The following is a 21309-nucleotide window of genomic DNA, read 5'->3' as shown; positions in this document are numbered from 1 at the left end:
CCATGAGCTCCCAAAGGTAGGAACTATGTGTCATTTGTCCCTCCTTTTTATTCCTTCCCATTTCTTGACATTTAGCGGGAGCTCCATAAATAATGGCCACATTAACCAAGATCTGAGATCCTCAATACCTTGGATGAAGTCCATCCTAGGATATGTGGTTTACACCTGGGGACTTGCTTTTGCTCATCTGTGAATGCTCAGCTGAGATCCGCTGGTGCGGGTATTTCTGTAGCCTCCTTAGCAGTGGTGGGAAGCCCAGCAGCTTAAGACATTAGCTTCTGATGCAGGGTTTGCTAACTCTCCACATATTCTGTGCCTGAGTTTCTGTTTATTGTTTGCCTGTGATTCTCTTTGGTGCTGCCCCACACGGTGTTATCACAACCAGTCCTGTGTTTTCATTGAACGTCCTGCCCTGCTCCTGCTCTAAGTCTGACTCGCTTTTTGTCTTTGTGTGGTCCAGGCTTGACTGTCACTTCTTCCAGAGACAAGCTAGAACAGCTTGATAAGTTTGGAAAGGTCATTTTTACATAAGACTTGGGATTTATCCGAAGGTTGTTATTATTTGTTGTAATTCTCAGAACAGTTAACACACCATGAACTCTCACTAGGTGCCACCAAACACGTTGAATGAAGTACATAAGATGGTGTCCCTAAACAACCACTCTGGTGACGATATTGTTATTATTATTTTATGGCTGTGATTATTCCCATTTCACAGTGGAGGAAATGTTGCTTAGTAAGGTGCACCTGTGAACATCCAGGCCTGCAATTCAGAGTCTGATTTGACTTCAGAGCCATTTCTTTTTTTTTTTTTTTCTTTTTTTTTGAGATGGAGTCTTGCTCTGTCACCCAGGCTGGAGTGCAGTGGTGCAAACTCGGCTCACTGCAATCTCCACCTCCCGGGTTCTAGCAATTCTCCTGCTTCAGCCTCCTGAGTAGCTGGGATTATAGGTGTGCGCCACCACGCCTGGCTAATTTTTGTATTTTTAGTAGAGATAGAGTTTCACTATGTTGCCTAAGCTGGTCTGCAACTCCTGAACTCAGGTAGCCTGCCTCAGCCTCCCAAAGTCCTAGGATTACAGGTGTGAGCCACCTCGCCCAGCCTCCAGAGTCATTTCTTATCACCCTATTTCTTATCACTGAGTTTATTCTGCCTGAGGGCAAGAGAATAAAGCCAATTGTAAATCATGCACATCAGAGCTCCTTCCGGGCAGCCCTAGAATCACCGCATTTATGGCCTAGGGCACAGGGACCCCGGAGACTATGGTGCTGCCATGCTGCAGTGCGTTAAGGCCGCTACCCTTCCAGTCTGTCCCGCTACTCACTCCGCCACCTGCCAGCTGTTGCTACCTGAGCCTTCTCCTTGCAGTGGTTCTCAATGCTTGCTGCGCTTGGGAATCTCCTGAGGAACTTTAAAGAAAAAATATGCGAGGCCCCACCCTCAGAGGTTCTGATTCATTTGTTCTGAGTTGGGGTCCAGGCATCCGTATTATTGGGCTTTTTGGACAACTTTATGAGGTATGTTTTATAGGTCGTAAAATTCGCCCATTTTTCCCTTTTATTTTTACTTGACAGGTAATACTTGTACATATTTATGGGATACAGAGTGATATTTTGATACATGTTCACAATGCGTAATGATCAAATCAGGGTAATTATCATGTCTATCACCTGAACGTTTATCATTTCTTTGTGTTGTGGACAATGAAAATCCTCTTCTAGTTTTTGAAAATATACACTAAATTTTTGCTAACCCTATGCATCCTACAGTGCTACAGAACATTAGAACTTACGCCTCCCATCTAGCTGTGACTTTCCCCATCCTCTCCTCCACCCCACTCTTCCCAGCCTCCAATAACCACAATTCTACTGCACTTCTAGGAGCTTTGTTGTTTTTAGCTCCCACATATGAATGAGAACATGGGGTATACATCTTTCTGCATCTGACCTATTTCGAAAATGTTCCCATTTTAAGTGTACAAAATGATTCTTAGTAAATTTACAGAGTTATATAACCAGCACCACTCTCCAATTGCAGAACATTTTCATTACCTCAAATAAGAGCCCTCTTGCCCCTTCTAAAGTTAATCCCTGTTCCTAATCCCCCAGCTTCATAGCCAACCACTCATCTACTTTCTGCCTCTATAGATTCTGCTTCTATCGAGTCCTGTTTTCTGGCCATTTCATGTCAGTGCCTTCACCTGTATTATTTTCAGAGGCCCCACGATTGTCGTGTAGCTCTGGTTAAGAACCACCGTTACCTCCTAGATCTTTTTTCACTAATTTTCTGAGTGGCTCCGAAAACTCAATAGGCCCCTGCCAGGGCCGTCTCTTAGATAATCTGTGAGCTAAATGAGTCCTTGGAAATTGGACTGAGAACTTAATGATCATTTACAACCTGTTTTTTATGGGGATGAGCTTGTCAAAGTCCAAATGTGCTGACCTAGTTTGGAAGGGAGCCTGCACAACCTGTCTTCAGACGCTGCTGCGCGCCTCCCCGGCAGCCATCAGTCACAGCACTGAGTCAGAGCCGAGGTGTGGAGGGCCTTGGGCGCTTTTGCTTTAGATATGCTGTGTGGCTTTTTAGCTCCTCCTAGCCCCTGGCTGCCTCACCAGAGCAATAAACTGGACTCCTCCTGAGCTCCCTTCCCTTTAGGCAGTAGCTCTATGTGGATGTACTATCTGCATCACAGTATTTTACAAAATTTTCTCACATACTTTTGCCTATTTAAATACATTTGATATCTCAAACTCAGCTGCCTCCAGGTCCAAGCAGGTACCATGAGTGCCTTGGAGCAGTCTGGGGAATGAGGCACTGTTATTACCATGTCTTAGAGAAGTTGTAAATATGTGGGTAAAATACCATCATTTGGGGAAATAATTCAGAGTATAGAACTATTAGACCTATTTTTCCCACACCATTGCCAAAATATTTCTATTGAATCATTTCCCCCTGATAAGTATCCTTTTTCTTTTCAGTTTATGCATGGGAGTAATTTTTTCCCAGTACCATCCCTTTAGATTTCTTGAACTCTCTTATGACTTTTAAACTGCTTTGTGGCAAGTATAACAATTTTTTTCTTTAAGTTTCAGAGGGTCTTATTTTATTTTATTTTATCTTATTTTATTTTTGAGACAGAGTCTCACTCTGTCACCCAGGCTGGAATGCAATGGCACAATCTCAGCTCACTGTCACCTACGCCTCCCAAGTTCAAGCAATTCTCCTGCCTCAGCCTCCCAAGTAACTGGGACTATAGGCACCCGCCACCACGATCGGCTAATTTTTTTTTTTGTATTTTTAGTAGAGATGGGGTTTCACCATGTTAGCCAAAATGGTCTCAATCTCCTGACCTCTTGATCCACCCGTCTCGGCCTCCCAAAGTGCTGGGATTACAGGCATGAGCCACCGCGCCCAGCCAATAACAGGTATCTTTAAAAGTTTGTTTGATTGAAAATAAACAACAAAACTAGAGATGACCCAAAAAGTCTTTGAAAAATTCCCATTAGCCTGTCTTAGTTATTTCTTTTTTTCTTCTTTTTTTTTAGATGGAGCCTCACTCTGTTGCCCAGGCTGGAGTGCAATGGCGTGATCTCTGCTCACTGCAACCTATGCCTCCCAGGTTCAAGCAATTCTTCTGCCTCAGCCTCCTGAGTAGCTGGGATTACAGGCGCATGCCACCATGCCTGGCTAATTTTTGTGTTTTTTAGTAGAAACGGAGTTTCACCATGTTGTTCGGGCTGGTCTTGAACTCCTGACCTCGTGATCCGCTCACCTCGGCCTCCCAAAGTGCTGGTATTACAGGTGTGAGCCACTGCGCCCGGCCAAGTCTTAGTTATTTCTATATCTAAGTTTATTTCATGATCCATTTGTGATTTGGACATCAAATGCTGAGCATAATGCTTCACTGACCTCACCTGAGACCTGCATCCACTGAATTTTTACTGTATGTGCTTAGGGTTGAATGTAATTAAAGTCTTGTTTATTTACCTTTTTTTTTTTTTTTGTAAATAAGGTCTCCTTCTGTTATGCAAGCTGGAGTGCAGTGGCAGGTTCATAGCTCGTTGTAGCCTCAAATGTAGCCTTCCCAGTAGCTAGTGAAGGCCTTTTTAGAGGGGTCCTTGCTTTGAACAGTAGCAAATATATATTTGCCATTTTTGTAGTGAGTGTCTGCGTTTGTGCAGTAAATGAGGTCATAAGTAAACTGAGGAGTACATGGGCTTATCTCCTCCTCTTCCTTTTTTGTTTTTTTTGGTTCAACAGATTTCTGTTGAACAAATGTACATACACACTGAACAGCTATATCTTGTAGTTCAGCATATTTCTATTGAATGAAGGAGTCTCTACTACTTGTTTATAAATATAAATGTTTATGTAATTTTAATAAACAGTGAATAATTTATACATGTTTTGTAACTTGCTCTTTTCATGTCAGCATATGTAGATCTGCATTGTTATTTATAATTGCTTTATTGTACTCCTTTGCATGGAAATTCCCCTCTATTTAATCTATTTAGTCTTAATAGAGGGGAAATTCCCCTCTATTTAATCTGTTCCCTACTGATAGTCATTTAGATTTCTGCCTTTTTATTTATTTATTATTATTATTTTTTCTTTTGAAACAGGGGCTCACTCTGTTGCCCGGGCTGGCGTACAGTGACGTGATTACAGCTCACTGCAGCCTCAACCTCCTGGGCTTAAGTTGCCCAGGCTGGTCTTGAACTGAGCTCAAGCAATCTGCCCACCTCAGCCTCCCAAAGTGCTGGGATTACAGGTGTAAGCCACTGTGCCCAGCCTATGTTTTTATATTAAACAGTGTTATAGCAAATACAAGTATATGCGCATGTTTGCAGGAATTGCTAGTGCAGAGTTTGCACATTATGAATAGCTACTGCCAGGCTTTTCAAGTCTTTTTTTTTTTTTTTTTTTTTTTTTTTTTTTTTACCAATTTACAATTTCACTGAATTGGGTGAGGAGTTTCCTGCCCTACACCCTCTGTCTCACTTTGTTCTGTGCTGCTGTAACAGAATATATGAGACTGGGTAATTTCTAAAGAAAAGAGATTTATTTCTTACAGTTCTCAAGGCTGGGAAGTCCAAGGTCAAGGGGCCCACATCTAGTGAGGGCCTTGTTGCTGCATCATCCCATGGTGGGAGGTGGAAGGGCAAGAGGGCATGCTTGCCTGCAGGAGAGGAAGAGTGGGGAAAGGGCCTGTACTCATTCTTTTTATCAGGAACTCCTCCTGCGATGACTAACCCTTTCATGAGGGCAGGGCCCCGTGACCCAACCCGTCTTAAAAATCCCCCGCCTCAACACTGTTGGATGGGGAATGAAGTTGCCAACATATGAACTTTGGGGAACACAGTCAAACCATAGCATTCTGCCCCAGCCCCCCAAATTCATGTCCTCTCACACGCAGAGTACATTCATTCCATCTCGACAGGTTTAATGTCTTCATTTGTTCCAGCATCACGTCAAGAGTCCAGAGTCTCATTTGAATCAGATACAAGTGAGACTCAGGACAAGATTTCTCCCAAGGCAGATTCCTCTCCACCAGTGGGCTTGGGAAATTAATGTGCTTCCAAATACGATGGGGGGTCAGGCATAGGACAGCAAGTCCCATTCCAAAGGGATTCATTTCCTGTTGTTGCTGTAACAAATCACCACAAACTTAATGACTTGAAGAATACAAATGGATTATCTCACAGTTCCGGAGATCAGAAGTTCGAACCAGATCTGCCTGCACTACAATCAAGGTGGCAGCAGGGCTAAATGCCTTCCTGGACACTTGAGGAGAGCGTCTGCCTCCTTGCCTTTTCCAGTTTCTTGGGGCTGTCCATGTTCCTTGGCCTCTTCCTGCAATTGTCAAAGCCAGTAGCATTTATGCTGTCCCTTTCTTCCATGGTTGCATCTTCACTGACTTCCTGGGCAACTGTGAAGGACCTCTGTGATTACAGTGGGTCTATGTGGATAATCCAGGCTAATCTCCCTTTATGCTGATTAGCAACTTTCATTCCATCATTAAGGTTTCATTCCAACCTTAATTCCCCTTTGCTATGTAATCTAACACATTCACAGGTTCTGGAGATTCAGAAATGGACATGACTGGGGAGGGGAGAGCATTTTTCTGCCTACTCTAGATCCAAATGTCAACTCAAGGTTGAGCAGCCCTGATTTCAAAGGACATATGCACACATTACACATATCCACACGTGCATGCATTACACACACATACCTGTACACATTTAGACAGACGTGGGGCATCTTTACATGTCAGAACACAAATATACACCTCTACTTCCTTTTTTTTTTTTTTTTTTTTTTGAGACAGAGTCTCGCTCTGTCGCCCAGGCTGGAGTGCAGTGGCCGGATCTCAGCTCACTGCAAGCTCCGCCTCCCGGGTTTACGCCATTCTCCTGCCTCATCCTCCCAAGTAGCTGGGACTACAGGCGCCCGCCACCTCGCCCGGCTAGTTTTTTTTGTATTTTTTAGTAGAGACGGGGTTTCACCGTGTTAGCCAGGATGGTCTCGATCTCCTGACCTCGTGATCCGCCCGTCTCGGCCTCCCAAAGTGCTGGGATTACAGGCTTGAGCCACTGCGCCCGGCCTCTACTTCCTTTTTTATGGCTGCACAGTAACCCATCCTGTGGACATACCATGTTCTACTTAACACCTTAATCTGAACTGCACAAAAGTAAGGCAGCACCACCAAACTTCCAGCCTCATACAAATCTAATTGAACTGTGGACTGAAGACAGCTAAAGACTGTCAAACTTTCTTTTTTTTTTTTTTTTTTTTTTTTTTTTTTTTTTTTTTTTTTTTTTTTTTTTTGAGACGGAGTCTCGCTCTGTCACCCAGGCTGGAGTGCTGTGGCCGGATCTCAGCTCACTGCAAGCTCCGCCTCCCGGGTTCCCGCCATTCTCCTGCCTCAGCCTCCTGAGTAGCTGGGACTACAGGCGCCCGCCACCTCACCCGGCTAGTTTTTTCGTATTTTTTAGTAGAGACAGGGTTTCACCGTGTTAGCCAGGATGGTCTCGATCTCCTGACCTCGTGATCCGCCCGTCTCGGCCTCCCAAAGTGCTGGGATTACAGGCTTGAGCCACCGCGCCCGGCCGACTGTCAAACTTTCACATCACAAATGGTTCCTCCAAAGCTTTAGGGGTCTACTTGAGCCTTCATAATAGCCAACAACAGTAGCAGCTACATTTGCTGGGCGCTTTCTATGCCCCAGACACTGGGTTGACACCTACATCTATTCTAATTCTCCAACCAGGCAAATCAGATAGGATCTACTATTACTCCCACTTTACATATAAGGAAAGTGAAACCCTGAGAGGTAACTTGCCCAGGACCCCAGCACTAATAAGTGGGATTGTGGGGTTCAAACCCAGAGGGCTTGACTAGCAAGCCCTAGACTTAGTTTATCTAAACCAGGGGTCAGCAGACTAAACCTGAAGGCTCAATCCAGCTCACTGTCCATTTTTTATGGCCAGAAAGCTCAGAAGAATGGTTATTTTTAAATGACTGGAAAAAAAAAATTCCAAAAGAATAATAATACTCGGTAACACGTGAAAATTATATGAAATTCAAATTTCAGTGTATATGAAAGTTTTATTGGAACACAGCCAGGCTCATGTGTTTATGTGCTATCTATGGCGGCTTTCAGGCTACAACAGCACAGTTGAGTTGTGACAGACACAACCGCACCTGCAGAGCTCAAAACTGACGCTCTGGCCATTTATAGTTTCTCCAATCACAGGGAATCTGGTCCTCAATCTCTCTGACTGCTTCACGCTGAGAAGGGGCATTGTGGGATAATGACGAAGAATGAAAATGTCATGCCTATGGCTGAAGTACAAGTACCTGGCTGGCATCCAGCTTGGTGGAACATGGTAATATGGGTCCTTTTATCTTGGTTTTAGTACAATATTTCAAGCCATACTAAGATGATTAATAACATAGATAACATCAGGATACGGTGGCTCACGCCTGTAATCCTAGCACTTTGGGAGGCCAAGGCAGGTGGATCACGAGGTCAAGAAATCGAGACCATCCTGGCCAACACAGTGAAACTCCATCTCTACTAAAAATACAAAAATTAGCTGGACATGGTGACATGTGCCTGTAGTAGTCCCAGCTACTCGGGAGGCTGAGGCAGGAGTGCCTCAGCAGGTGGAGGTTGTAGTGAGCCAAAATCGTACCACTGCACTCCAGTCTGGCAACAGAGCAAGACTACATCTCAAAATTAAAATAAAAAAAAAAAAAAAAAAAAAAATAGCCGGCGTGGTGGCACACACCTGTAATCCCAGCTAGTTGGGAGGCTGAGGAAGGAGAATTGCTTGAACCCGGGAGGTGGAGGTTGCAGTTAGTTGAGATCGTGCCACCGCACTCCAGCCTGTGCAATGGGAGTGAAACTCCATCTCAAAAAAAAAAAATAAAAAACAACATAGATAACAAAAATTTTAAAAATGCCACAGAATATGGAGTGGATCCCTTGGGAAATCCAAGAGAAGACTCCTCAGAGTTCTGTGTTCTCTGTATGGTTTCTTATTTCAGGTCTTTGGCTGGTCTTTGAATTCTAACTTAAGGCCATAGGAGGGTTTACACGACCATGACTGTTTCCTCTGGAGGGATCCCAGAGGGACTGGTTTTACCCCAGTATGGTGAGTCCATGGGTAACACTGGCAAACTTGACAGATGAGTAGGTGGTCAGCAGCACCGCAGAGGAGCCGACCCACTGTGCTTGCAGCTGGTCTCGAGCCTGGTGGGACTGCCAGGTCTTCAGCATGAGCTGGCTCCCCAGTTTCAAAGAGTAAAGAGGCACAAGGAATTGGAACCTGTTAGAGGCAAACTCAGAGAGACTAGTTAACATACTTCCTAATTATTTTATATATGAACTAGCTTCTGTTTCGGGAGAGGGAAAATCCTCATGTATCAGGGAATCTGGAGAAATGGTCTCCTGTACAGTATTTCGAAGGGGCTAAGAACCAACCCACTTCTGGGATATTCATATCTTCAGCAGGGCAAAGGGCAAGACTTTTCCCCAGGTAAGATTTGTCTCCTGGCAACTGGGGTCCCCTTGGCCACAAATGGGTCCGTTCAGTCAATGACGGGCTTAGGACTTTATTTTTAGTTTGACCCCTTTTGGTCAAGATATGCCAGAGGCAGCATCAATGGCCAAGCTTTTATTTTGTCCCATATCATTGCTGGTGTGGTGTGGCTGCCTGCTCTGGGTCCATCCTATCCCTCAGTGGGACTTCTATGGCCAAGGGACTCAGAATCAAAAGACTGACTTTCAGTTAAACATTCTAGGCCAGATAGAAATGGAGGTGGGTAGGCACTCATTAATCCCGAACACCTTTTAAGCAACACAATGGTCAAAAAGCAAAATGTGAGATTAAAATTCCTGTCATCTCAAAGCCAGGCCCCCATGGCTAGCATACAAAGCATATCAGCTGTGTCATCTGAGGTGCTCCAGGTGGCATTGATAAGCAGAGTTGGGCAGTTCCACTTACCTGGGGTAAACAGATCTTACAGTGACTTTTATCCAGACCACGTGTAGGAATAACCTCCTGTGGGTCTGAATTATATATCCTTCTACGACTGTTCAGTTGTGAGCTGTGGGCCCTACATTAACCAGACATGCTCTTCCACTCTGCAGCATTTGAAACCAAAGACACTGCTTCCAAATTAGTTATTCTCACAATCCATGTTAGGAAAGGTGCCTCAAGAAGCTGATGATACCAGTCTACAAAAGGGAACACTTCCTTCACATCATACCATTTGGCTTCAGTAGTTACTTCGTTTTGCCTTTCCCTGCCTTGACTACCTTCTTGGAAACCACAGGTCTGGGAGGCACCAGAAAGTACCTCTTCTGTGGGTGGCTTTGAGGCTAGTGATCTAAACTCAGACAGACCCACATCTGAGCTTGGTCCAGCCTCAAGGCCCAACCCAGCACTCTTAATTTAATTTTAGCTATTATAGATAACAATAACTAAGGGAATGAATATTTCACTTTTTCCTTATTAGTTTGGATTTCCTTATGCATCCAGTGATCCAACTCCCCGGGAATTGGATCCATCTTTAAATTCTACTGGTTCTTGCAATGGCTTTCTATTAAAAAGAAAAAAAAAAAGAGTAAAAAAAAATTTTTTTTAATTCCATTGGTGAATTTTACCTTTAATAACTGAATGCAGCACAGCTGCAGCTCCAGGTTGCCACCCAGGAACCATAGGTTAATGTAATAACAGGTATACTACAGTTTTCTTCTGAAACATAATTTTTCTCTGGCCAGTTCCCCATCTCTACCAAAGACAAATCATGGTAAGACCAATTTATTTGCAAATTAAGTTTTAGTCTTATTATACTTGGCCAGATTAGTTGCATAAAGTACAGCAAGAATTATTATCCATATAAGCTCTTTTAAGTTGGCTTTGCTGGAACTTTTCAAAAGGAATCTCAGATTCAACTTTTAAAGGCCTCTCAAGCTCAGCCAAGAATGTATCTGTGCCTGCAGATACCTGTACAAATTGGGTGAATTCCTTTCCTCTCAAGGTTGCAAAATAACTTTAGGTTCCTGGGCCTGTCAGAAAGTGACATTCTTTACTCAGCCCAGGTCAGGAATCCTGCAAAGGAACTATGTAGAGAGGTACGAGGCCAGTCTATCCAAGGGACATTTATCAGCTCTATAAAGTCAATCTCAATTCCTCAAAGCAGTCTGCTCGCATCTAAAAATGTCATTCCAGTTAAACCCTTGGTCAAAAGACCAGTACCTCCAATTATGTGCTGTTATAAAAGAAAACAGATTCTTATTGAACTTATGCAAATAACTACATTGCCACGAGTTAAGAATATTTGCAAATAGTTTTTGAATTCTGGAGAAACCAGGCAGACAGCAAGAAATGTGCTTCAAATTTTATTTACAAGAGTATACTCAATTGTTAAGGGCTACAAATAGCTGAAGAGAAAAAAATTGACACTGAATAACAAAAAGAATCAGCAATGTTTCAAACCAAAAAAGCCACAAAAGAATTAGTTCAGTTCTCTATTAGCTCAGTCCACGCAATTAACTCTTGTTCTGCTTCATACTGGGTTAGCAATCTTTATGACCACGTCAGCCTTTTAATTACAGTCCTAGAAGTTTTCTGTCTAATCCAACAGCACAGTCTCTCCAACATCATCAGAAACCTGCTTTCTGGAGTCTTTTCCAAGGAGAAAATTTTGGACTGTAGTTGACTGTAAGCCACTTTTTGAGAAGAATCCAATAAAACAATAATTGTGGATGATAAAATTTTTAAGACATCCTAGTCAAAGACATATTAAAGATACAATTGTCAAGGAAATCTGGTTATTTCTGTGGCATACAACAATTTAACATAATAAACATATTACTGATGACATATACTAAGACATGTCAGGATTTTAGGAATGCCATGTAATTTCGGCACACCTTAATAACACATGTATATAAATATAACCCAAAGAAAGTTAAACACCATTTCGTATTTGACAATGCTTCCTGTATAATTTTAACATACCATATAAGCCTAATATGTGTCTTTTGGACTTCAGGGACCTAATATCTTTTTGTTTGTTTGTTTGTTTGTTTTTGAGATGGAATCTCATTCTGTTGCCCAGGCTGGAATGCAGTGGTATGATCTCAGCTCACTGCAAGCTCTGCCTCCTGGGTTCACGCCATTCTCCTGCCTCAGCCCCCTGAGTAGCTGGGGCTACAGGTGCCTGCCACCATGTCTGGCTAATTTTTTATATTTTTTTAGTAGAGACGGGGTTTCACCGTGTTAGCCAGGATGGTCTCGATCTCCTGACCTCATGATCCACCCGCCTTGGCCTCCCAAAGTGCTGGGATTACAGGCGTGAGCCACTACCCCAGCCAGGGGACCTAATCTCTTTTAAAAATATATATTATTTTTGTTTGTTTGTTGTTGCTATTGGGGACAGGGTCTCCAAAACTCTGTAGCCCAGGGTGGAGTACTGTGATATAGTCACAGCACAGCTCACTGAAGCCTTGATCTCCTGGGCTCAAGCAATACTCCCATCTCGGTCTCCAGAGTGGCTGGGACTACAGGCACATGCCACCTTGCCCAGATTTTTGTTGTTGTTGTTGTTGTTGTTGGGTTTTTTGTTTGTTTGGTTTTTTTTTTTTTTTTTTTTTTTGTAGAGACCAGGTCTCCCTATGTTGTCCAGACTGGTCTCAAACTCCTGAGCTCAAGTGTTCTGCTCACCTCAGCCTATCAAAGTGCTGGAATTATAGGTGTGAGCCACTGCATCCAGCACTAACTGTTTTTTTTTTTTTTTTTTTTTTTGAGACAGTCTCGCTGTGTCGCTGGAGTGCAGTGGCACAATCTCAGCTCACCACAACCTCCACCTGCTGGGTTCCAGTGATTTCCAGCTAATTTTTGTTTTCTTAGTAGAGACAGGGTTTCACCTTGTTGGCCAGGCTGGTCTCAAACTCCTGACCTCAAGTGATTCACCCACCTTGGTCTCCCAAAGTGCTAGGATTACAGATGTGAGCCACCATGGCCAGCCTTTTATTAAGTTAGCTTAAGGTCAAAGAGACTGAATTTACAACTTGAAATTTTTTTATTCATTTTTTTTTTTTTAAGACAGAGCTTTGCTCTGTCACTCAGGCTGGAGGGCAGTAGTGCAATCTCGGCTCACTGCAACCTCTGCCTCTCAGGTTCAAGTGATTCTCTAGTAGCTGGGATTACAGGCATACACCACCACAGCTGGCTAATTTTTGTGGTTTTAGTAGAGGTGGAGTTTCACCATTTTGGCCAGGCTAGTCTCAAATTCCTGAACTCAAAGGATCTGCCTGCCTGGCCTCAGCCTCCCAAAGTGCTGGGATTACAGGCGTGAGCCACTGCGGCCGGCCAGAAGTTGAAATTTTGATGTTGAGAAGTTCATCAGTCGAATATCAAAAGTTTAAAACACTTGATGCCACAAAGTAGGATCACGGTTCATTATAAAAGAGTTATTCATTCAGCCAAAATGATAATTCAAAGATTTCAAAAAAAAAAAAAAAAAAAAAACCAAAGCACCAAAACCCTTTACTCATTGATATGAAGGAGACTCAGTTTCCCCAATGGTTAAGACCCAATAGACACACCCAAGACAGCAGGAAGCCAACTAAATGTCTGACTCTCTCATTTTTTTTCCTGTGGTTTACTTAAAAGGTAAACAAAAATCTTTGATCGCTTATTAATAATGTTTTAGGGGTATTATTGGTGTTAAAGCTAATTTTAATAAAACCTTGTAAACAAATATAATTTTAATCAGTTTGATCATGAAGTAATATTTCCATATACCTTGTATAAACTTTTACAATTTTCTATTAGAGAGTAGATCAGTGGTCTAGGAAAACTGTTATTCCGACACAGGGGCCCAGACGTTTGCCTGGCATCAGTGTGCCTTTGATATTAATGTTTATAGAAAAACTCCAATTTTATCCCCCAAAGTCGGCCCTTACAATCTCACGCGCCCACCTCTTCCGCGACAGTCCCTGGGCCTAGGGGGATTGAATACTTGTAATTGCTGGCCCTGCGTCTCATGAAAGCATTTCATTTCGATTGTCGCCTTCTCCCAGGTCTGAAGATGAGGCTTTGACTGGCGTCAGTGTTCAAGATTTAGCAGGAATCTGTGCCTTTTTCAGACTCAGGAATCAAAGCCCTGTAACTTAACAGTGGAAGGACTTTAGACAAGCAATATAGAAAGCTACATGGATATAAAAACCTTAATTCTTTTAGATGTATTTTTAAGCAATATAAAAACTAATAATGATGACATAGGAATTATCAATAAAACGTAAAATCTGTTCATTAGGCCAGTTACCAAAAGGCAGAGAAAGACCTTCTGCAGCGTACTTCTCCTTATGGGAAGCCCATTTATATAACCTTGTTGCTCAGGCTGGAGTGCAGTGGCGCTATCTTGGCTCACTGCAACCTCTGCCTCCTGGGTTCAAGTGATTCTCCTGCCTCAGCCTCCCAAGTAGCCGGGTTTACAGGCTCTCAACACCACACACAACTAATTTTTGTATTTTTAGTAGAGATGGGGTTTTACTATGTTGGCCAGGCTGGTCTCAAACTCCTGACTTCAAGTGATCCCCCCACCACAGCCACCCAAAATGCTGGGATTACAGGCATAAGCCACCGTGCGTGGCCCAACTCCATAATTTGAATCAACTTTTAGATAACTTCTGATTTAGTTATTATTCTTTTTCTCAGTAAAGATATAACTTCTGTGACACATTTTATATACAGAATTATATATTAACTGGAATTCTTAGTAACCTTACATTTTAATGAAAAACCTAGGAAGCAAGAAATCCTGAACTGTTTACCAGATATTAACATTTTATAGATGACAACCTTCCATAGTTTTTAAAAAAATCTCTCCCCGTATCATAACCCTTTCTTAATTTAACATGACTCAGATATCTAATGAGCAGCCAAAATCTCAAGATTTTAAATTACGGAAAAAGTTTGCCTACATTTACCCCATTTCTATTTTATGCATGTTTAACCGTTTCTCTACATTAACTATGAGAACTGAGATACCAGACAAAGCCAGTCATTGCTTCCTTGATAATCATTTTTATAACCTATGAATATCAGGTGTTCACCTAAGTAAGAACTTTAAAATTAAAACACACGGGTATATTTGCCAATAACTGAGAAAATTCAGCTGTTTTTATTAAACGACAACATTAGTCTTGTTTATCAAAAAAAAAAAAAAAAAACCACACACACGAAGATCATTTTCTTCATGGCTGGGTTTATAGTCTTATAACCTTTTTTATCAAACTCAGACACTTTAACACATCTAGCAAACACAAAACCCAGATAAAAAGTTAGGCTGACAAGTCTGAAGACCTTTCTATTTTACTAATAACATTAAAGCCCGTTTATTTTTTTTTATTTTTATTTTTTTTGAGACGGAGTCTCGCTCTGTCACCCAGGCTGGAGTGCAGTGGCCGGATCTCAGCTCACTGCAAGCTCCGCCTCCTGGGTTCACGCCATTCTCCTGCCTCAGCCTCCCGAGTAGCTGGGACTACAGGCGCCCGCCACCTCGCCCAGCTAAGTTTTTTGTATTTTTAGTAGAGACGGGGTTTCACTGTGTTAGCCAGGATGGTCTCGATCTCCTGACCTCGTGATCCGCCCGTCTCGGCCTCCCAAAGTGCTGGGATTACAGGCTTGAGCCACCGTGCCCGGCTAAAGCCCGTTTATTAAAGATTTACTTAAGTCACATGAACTTGGAAAATGACTGGACTTATTTACCTAATTTATGCACACTCTTTTTTATTTATAAGCCAATTTGGTACCCGGTGAAAATGATACAGAACATCCAGAGACATATACACACATATAAAGATCCAACAGCTTTTACCCTGGAATTCTAGCCATTAGATAGCAATGCAAACTCACTGGTTTACGAGCATGTTCACATGGTTAAACTTTGTTTGCCCCAGTAGGTAATCCAGTGAAGGCTGTGAACCAAAATTTTGGGTAAATCACTTTCCATGGCAGTTTGATTTTTAAAGGCCAAACCTCCCCAGACTTTAAAGAATACCAAACAGTACCACTGAAGAACATCACAATCAGCCAGGCCCGACCTTGCTTTGGACAGCAGCAGAAAAGCCTGGATACATGGAACTCCATCCCGCCTTCCCATCCAACAGAAAAATGAACGCAATTAGAAGACGGCAGTACAATTCAAAGACCCATGGAGAGTCCCAACCTCCCCAGTCCTCAAAGAACACTGGAGCCAAACAGTGCTGCAAAAGAATATCATTTTCCTTTGTTCCATTGGCTCATAACTATATTCAGACTAATTCTAAAGAATGCACCCCGGTGGGCTACATTCTAAGATCAAATTCTGATTTCTCATGACTATATCCACACACACACACATAAATAATTACGAAAATACAATCTAACTGCAGTAGCGACTAAGAAGCCCCCAAGACCATCCAAGCCAATACAGGTGAGGTGCTTCCCTCTCACAGTCAGCTGGGCTTGTTCAACCTGCAAATGGAAATTCCTTCACAATTCCCCAAATTGAGAGAAGCAGATCCTGCCATCTGGTACCCACAAAAGACACCTGTCAGATGCACATGTCACATTTCAAAGGCTGCTCTTCCTAGACAATCAGGAACACAGTTAGAGTCAGCAGCAGTGGGGACAAAGAGAGACAGACAGAAATCCACCTCTGGCCAAAAAAGGGTCAGGCAGCTGCACAGGAGGGCCTCTGAGACTCTCCCCATCTGCGCCCACCAGCCAGAGGCAACCCATTCCCGATTAGGGGACCAAAATCTATTACCGAAATGCCAGGGGTTCAGTGTAGGTTCAGTATAGGTCCTGCACAGAAAGCCAATCATTAGGAAAAGTAACGCCAGGGAAGAAAGCTTTATCATATTATGGTTCACATCAGCCCAAGAGAACAGGAGATCAGTCTCAAATCCCTCTCTCCAGCTGACTAAAGCTGGGGGCGTTATATAGCAGGGGAAGGAATTTAATTGCGAGCAGGAAGACAGCAATCAGGCCGGAGTAAGGGATCAGTTGTGATGAATGAGGGTCTGGAGTCTCTGTATCTGCATGAAGCCATCATGTGAGTTTCTATCCCTTGGTGGAGGGAGGAACTCCGATGAGACTCAACAGGGCTTGCTGGGGCCACAGGGTGAGGGCGAATGGCAAAGGGCATGGGGAACTTTTTGGATGATGGAAACGTTCGGTGTCCTCCTCAGGATACTGCTTAGGCACAGGTGCAGACATTTGTCATAACCCACCGATTTGTACTCAAGATGAATGTGTTTCACTGTGTAATTTTTACCTGCATTTAAAAAAGCAATTGTGTGAAAACCACAAGCTGCAGGACACATAGGAAGTGTATGGTACCACTCGTTAAAAAACCGAAGGGCATGAGTGTTCTCCCCGACACACGCACTCACACACACTCAAGAAAAGGCATTTGGGGGTGGCTGTTTTGGAGCGGGTGTCCTGGTGGCCAGGATCAGGCTGGCAGGAGCCACACATGGTGCTGGGGAAAATCACTAATGCAGAGGGAGACGAGGCCAACCCAGAGAGGAGGAAGGTGTAGGGAAGAACGGAGGCCTGCCCTGTTATTAGGGCTGTCACCAAAGACCAGCCCTAATGAGGCCCTAGGCCAGGCCTCTGCGTTTCCCAGCAGTGCCTTACCCTGGGTGGGCCTCTGAGCAGGCGCTGCCTAGAAACATCTCATTGTGAGTTTCTCTCCTTTGTTTTAGAGACGGGACCTCCACAGGCTGAAGTCGGATCCAACTGCGCTGGATGTTTTTCTTGGAACTGACCAGATGACCTCTATGAACCATAGGAATGTCTTCCTGGTTTAGTGGCCTAGACTCTGGCTTAAGTTGTTCCTTGGAGCAAGTGGGCAGCAATGTGGCCACATCTCAAGTGTGCTCATAAATGGCACAGAAAAGGGGAAGGGTTCCCTAACAGTGAGACAAAGGAGACTGAAGCCAGTATGAAATTCTTCATATCAGAGAATGAGGGACTTCAAAATCTTTGTAGTGACCTGGGAGAGACATAGGAAGCATCAGAGCTTCAGATATGGCAGCAAACTACAAGTTATTGGCATCAATTACAACAGAAAGGTAGAAATGAGCGTTCCTAAAGCAAGAAAGTAAGCAGTGCAGGATCGGGTGCAGGACAGGCAACTATTGGCATCAATTACAACAGAAAGGTAGAAATGAGCGTTCCTAAAGCAAGAAAGTAAGCAGTGCAGGATCGGGTGCAGGACGGGCAACTATTGGCATCAATTACAACAGAAAGGTAGAAATGAGCGTTCCTAAAGCGAGAAAGCAAGCACTGCAGGATGCGTTGCAGGGCCAGCAGCTACTGGCATCAATTACAACAGAAAGGTAGAAATGAGCTTTCCTAAAGCAGGAAAGCAAGCACTGCAGGATGTGCTGCAGGACGGGCAGCTATTGGCATCAATTACAACAGAAAGGTAGAAATGAGCGTTCCTAAAGTGAGAAAGCAAGCACTGCAGGATGCGTTGCAGGGCCAGCAGCTATTGGCATCAATTACAACAGGAAGGCAGAAATGAGCTTTCCTAAAGCAAGAAAGCAAGCACTGCAGGATGCGTTGCAGGACGGGCAGCCAGTCCTGGAGTCAGCACATTCCGGGAGGCTAGAGGTTCCCATCCACACTGCATCCCTTCCATTCGGGTGGTACCCATCGTGCTTCCGTGTTCCACGATGAGTACATGGGTTTTTGTGATGTAATTTCATCACAGTAATAGATTGTCCAATGAAGTTTTAAAACACAAGTCTCCAGTTGGCCACTGAAGGCATATTGCTCAGACTTCTAAAGTAGAAGGAACAACTAGTTTTGATGAAAATGAAATCTACAAACTACAAACACCAGATACCATCCAGGAGCTCAAGCAAAAGAGAAGTCAGGATACTGATGGCCATCCCCTGCTCTGACAGAGCTTGAGAACTATGGAGGAAAATAAGCCAATAGACTCCAGCACAATGACGACTCCACAGGGAAGTTCAGGGTTCCCCAGGGGTTGTCACCATCACCATGGCTCATGTTTATTGAGCCCATATCATGTGCTTGGCACTGTTCCAGGTGCTTTGCAAGAAATAATTGCCCAAAAGTTCACAATAACTCTATATTATCATCCTCATGTTACAGAGATGTGGATAAGATGTGGCACAGAGAAGTGACTTGCCCAGGGTTTCCTGGCTCTGCTCTGAATCTGGGCAGTATTGCTTCAGGCACCCTGTTCTTAACCTACCTGATACATGCTTTGCAAATATTAACCCACTTAATCCTCAAGACAACTATGAGACCGATACTACTATTATACCCGTTTTAGAGATTAGAAACCTAGGCACAGAGAAGCTCATTAAATTGTTGCGGGTTACAGACATGACAGGAGGGGCCCTGAATGCAGACCTGGGATGCCAGAAAGAGATCCTGAAACTGATGATGGCTTCTGAGACCTACTGAATGAGTTGGAAACCTGGAGGCTGGATAGTACAAGAGCACCCAGGGCAGGGAGTAGAGAGGGAAGAGAGAGCAGGGAGGAGCAGACGCAGGCGATGTGGTGGTTGGGGGAGAACCCCACCCCGTTTAAGCTCAGGTACATGGGATCTGCTGAAGATCATGAGCAAACGTATTTGCTGAATACATAAGTGACTAAGTGAAAGCTTTCAGTATCTGGACCTTGTGCTGAGTAGGAGGCAGCAACAATCCACCACCAGGGTGGGCAGGATTGCCGAAGGCGAGCCCAATTCTAGGCCATCAGGTGTGCAAACCCCACTGAAGGACTGCGGAAAACACGGAAAGGAACTCTGTCAGACTCCGGGCCTCCAAATGAGTACCAGGCAGCAAACGTAAAAAAAAAAAAAAAAAAAAAAAGAATCTCCAGAAAGGCTGTTACATCCATCTAAAGAAAGGAAAACCAGGCTTAGCAAACCATGGTCACCCCACACTGAGAGAGTATAGTGGGACCCAATGGATGGAAACTACTGGAAGGCTGATTTAGACTTGATTGAACAGCATCTTCCGGGGGGTTAGCAGTGCCAAAGTAGACACCATTGAACTAGAGTGTGTGAATGGCAAGGAGGTATTCATCCCTGAAGCAGGGGAAGATGGAATATTTTCCCCATTGGAGAAGTCAGCAACCATATCTCCACTATGGAGGAATCCAAGAATGGTCCGGCTTGGAGGGCACAATCCACACGGTTCTGCATGACCTGCCACAGCTCCACATCCATGGGGACTAGCCAGGGCCTGGGCAGCTGCTGGGCTCTCTTCTGATGCAGACAGTGTCTTGCTCTGTCACCCAGGCTGGAGTGCAGTGGCACAATCATAGCTCACTGCAGCCTCAGACTCCTTCAAGGGATCCTCCCCCACTCTGCCTCCCAAAGCATGAGGAATAGAGACATGAGCCATTACTCTCAGCCACTGAAAACTTCATCTCCTTTAACACCTCCAATAATTTCAGGACAGACCAGATAATGGTTCTTCCTATCTATTGCTTCAAGTTTCATTCTCATTTTAAATGATTTAAGGTTGGCTTCTGTGATTCTTTCTTAAAGTAATGTTAAAGGTGTGACTTCAGTTTCATTTAGAGTTCATAAGAACACTGCCAAGATGACACATTCATCTGGAACCCCAGGAGAGAGGGAAATAAAGCACTGCTTTTTCTCCCAAATGTCCCAAAAGGTTGTGTGCCCTAGGTCCAAGGGACCTGCAAGCCTCCTAAATAAATTTCCATTGTCCCTCCCAGCTGGTGTGAATTGTAATCTGGTACCTGTATCTCAGGAACTATTATAACAAACATTAAAGAAACACCGTAAAGCTAATAAGCTGTTACCAACTGTGAAGTCATTAGCTAGAGGAATCTTGGATTGTCCAAAAGACTGAAAAAGCCCAGGAAGATCCCATCTCTTCCTCATAATTGTTCCACTGGAAATTGTCATTTTTCACAGGAGACTTTTTTTTTTTTTTGGCGGGGGGGAGACACGGTCTGGCTCTCTGTCACCAAAGCTGGAGTGCAATGACACCATCACAGCTCACTGCACCCTCGACTTCCCATACTCAGGTGATTGTCCTACCTCAGCCTCCTGAGTAGTTGGGAATACAAGAAAATACCACCACGCCTAGCTAACTTTTTCTTTTATTTATGTATTTTGAGATAGGGTCTTACGCTGTTGCCCATGCTGGAGTGCAGTGGTGTGATTATGGCTCACTTCAGTCTCCAACTCCCGGGCTGAATCTGTGCTCCTACCTCATCCTCCCAAAGTGCTGGGATTACAAGCATGAGCCACCTTAATTTTTAAAAATTATTTGTAGAGATGGGGGTCTCTCTACATTGCCCAGGCTGGTCTTGAATTCCTGGGCTCACGCAATCCTCCTGACTCAGCCTCCCAAAGTGCTGGGATTACGTGCGTGCATGAGCCATCATGCCCTGCCTTAATTTTACAAAATTATCTGTAGAGACAGGGTCTCCCTCTGTTGCCCAGGTTGGCCTTGAACTCCTGGGCTCAAACTATCCTCCTGCCTCAGCCTCCCAAAGTGCTGGGATTACAGGCATGAGCCACTATACCCAGCCTAACAGGAGACATACTTTTAATTTTTTTTGAGACAGGGCCTCGCTCTATCATACAGGCTGGAGTAAATTAACATGATCTCAGTTCACTGCAACCTCTACCTCCTGGGCTCAAGCAGTTCTCATGCCTCAGCCTCCCAAGTAGCTGGGACTACAGGCGTGCACCACCATGCCCAGCTAAGTTTTGT

At 43.9% G+C, this 21309-nt stretch overlaps 1 long non-coding RNA gene across 1 annotated transcript; it reads left to right on the top strand.

The window, feature by feature from the left end:
• The first annotated feature begins 3295 nt into the window (after positions 1-3295).
• LOC135968880 (uncharacterized) lies at positions 3296-4400 on the top strand. Its single transcript, XR_010583894.1, has 2 exons — positions 3296-3426; positions 3547-4400. It is a non-coding gene; the product is annotated as an uncharacterized lncRNA (long non-coding RNA).
• The last annotated feature ends 16909 nt before the right edge of the window (positions 4401-21309 follow it).

The sequence above is a fragment of the Macaca fascicularis genome, chromosome 20 (assembly GCF_037993035.2).
Source record: "Macaca fascicularis isolate 582-1 chromosome 20, T2T-MFA8v1.1".
Classification (NCBI taxonomy): Eukaryota; Metazoa; Chordata; class Mammalia; order Primates; family Cercopithecidae; genus Macaca; species Macaca fascicularis.
The sequence above is the reverse complement of the archived record's forward strand: the minus strand, read 5'-3'. Positions and strand labels throughout refer to the sequence as shown.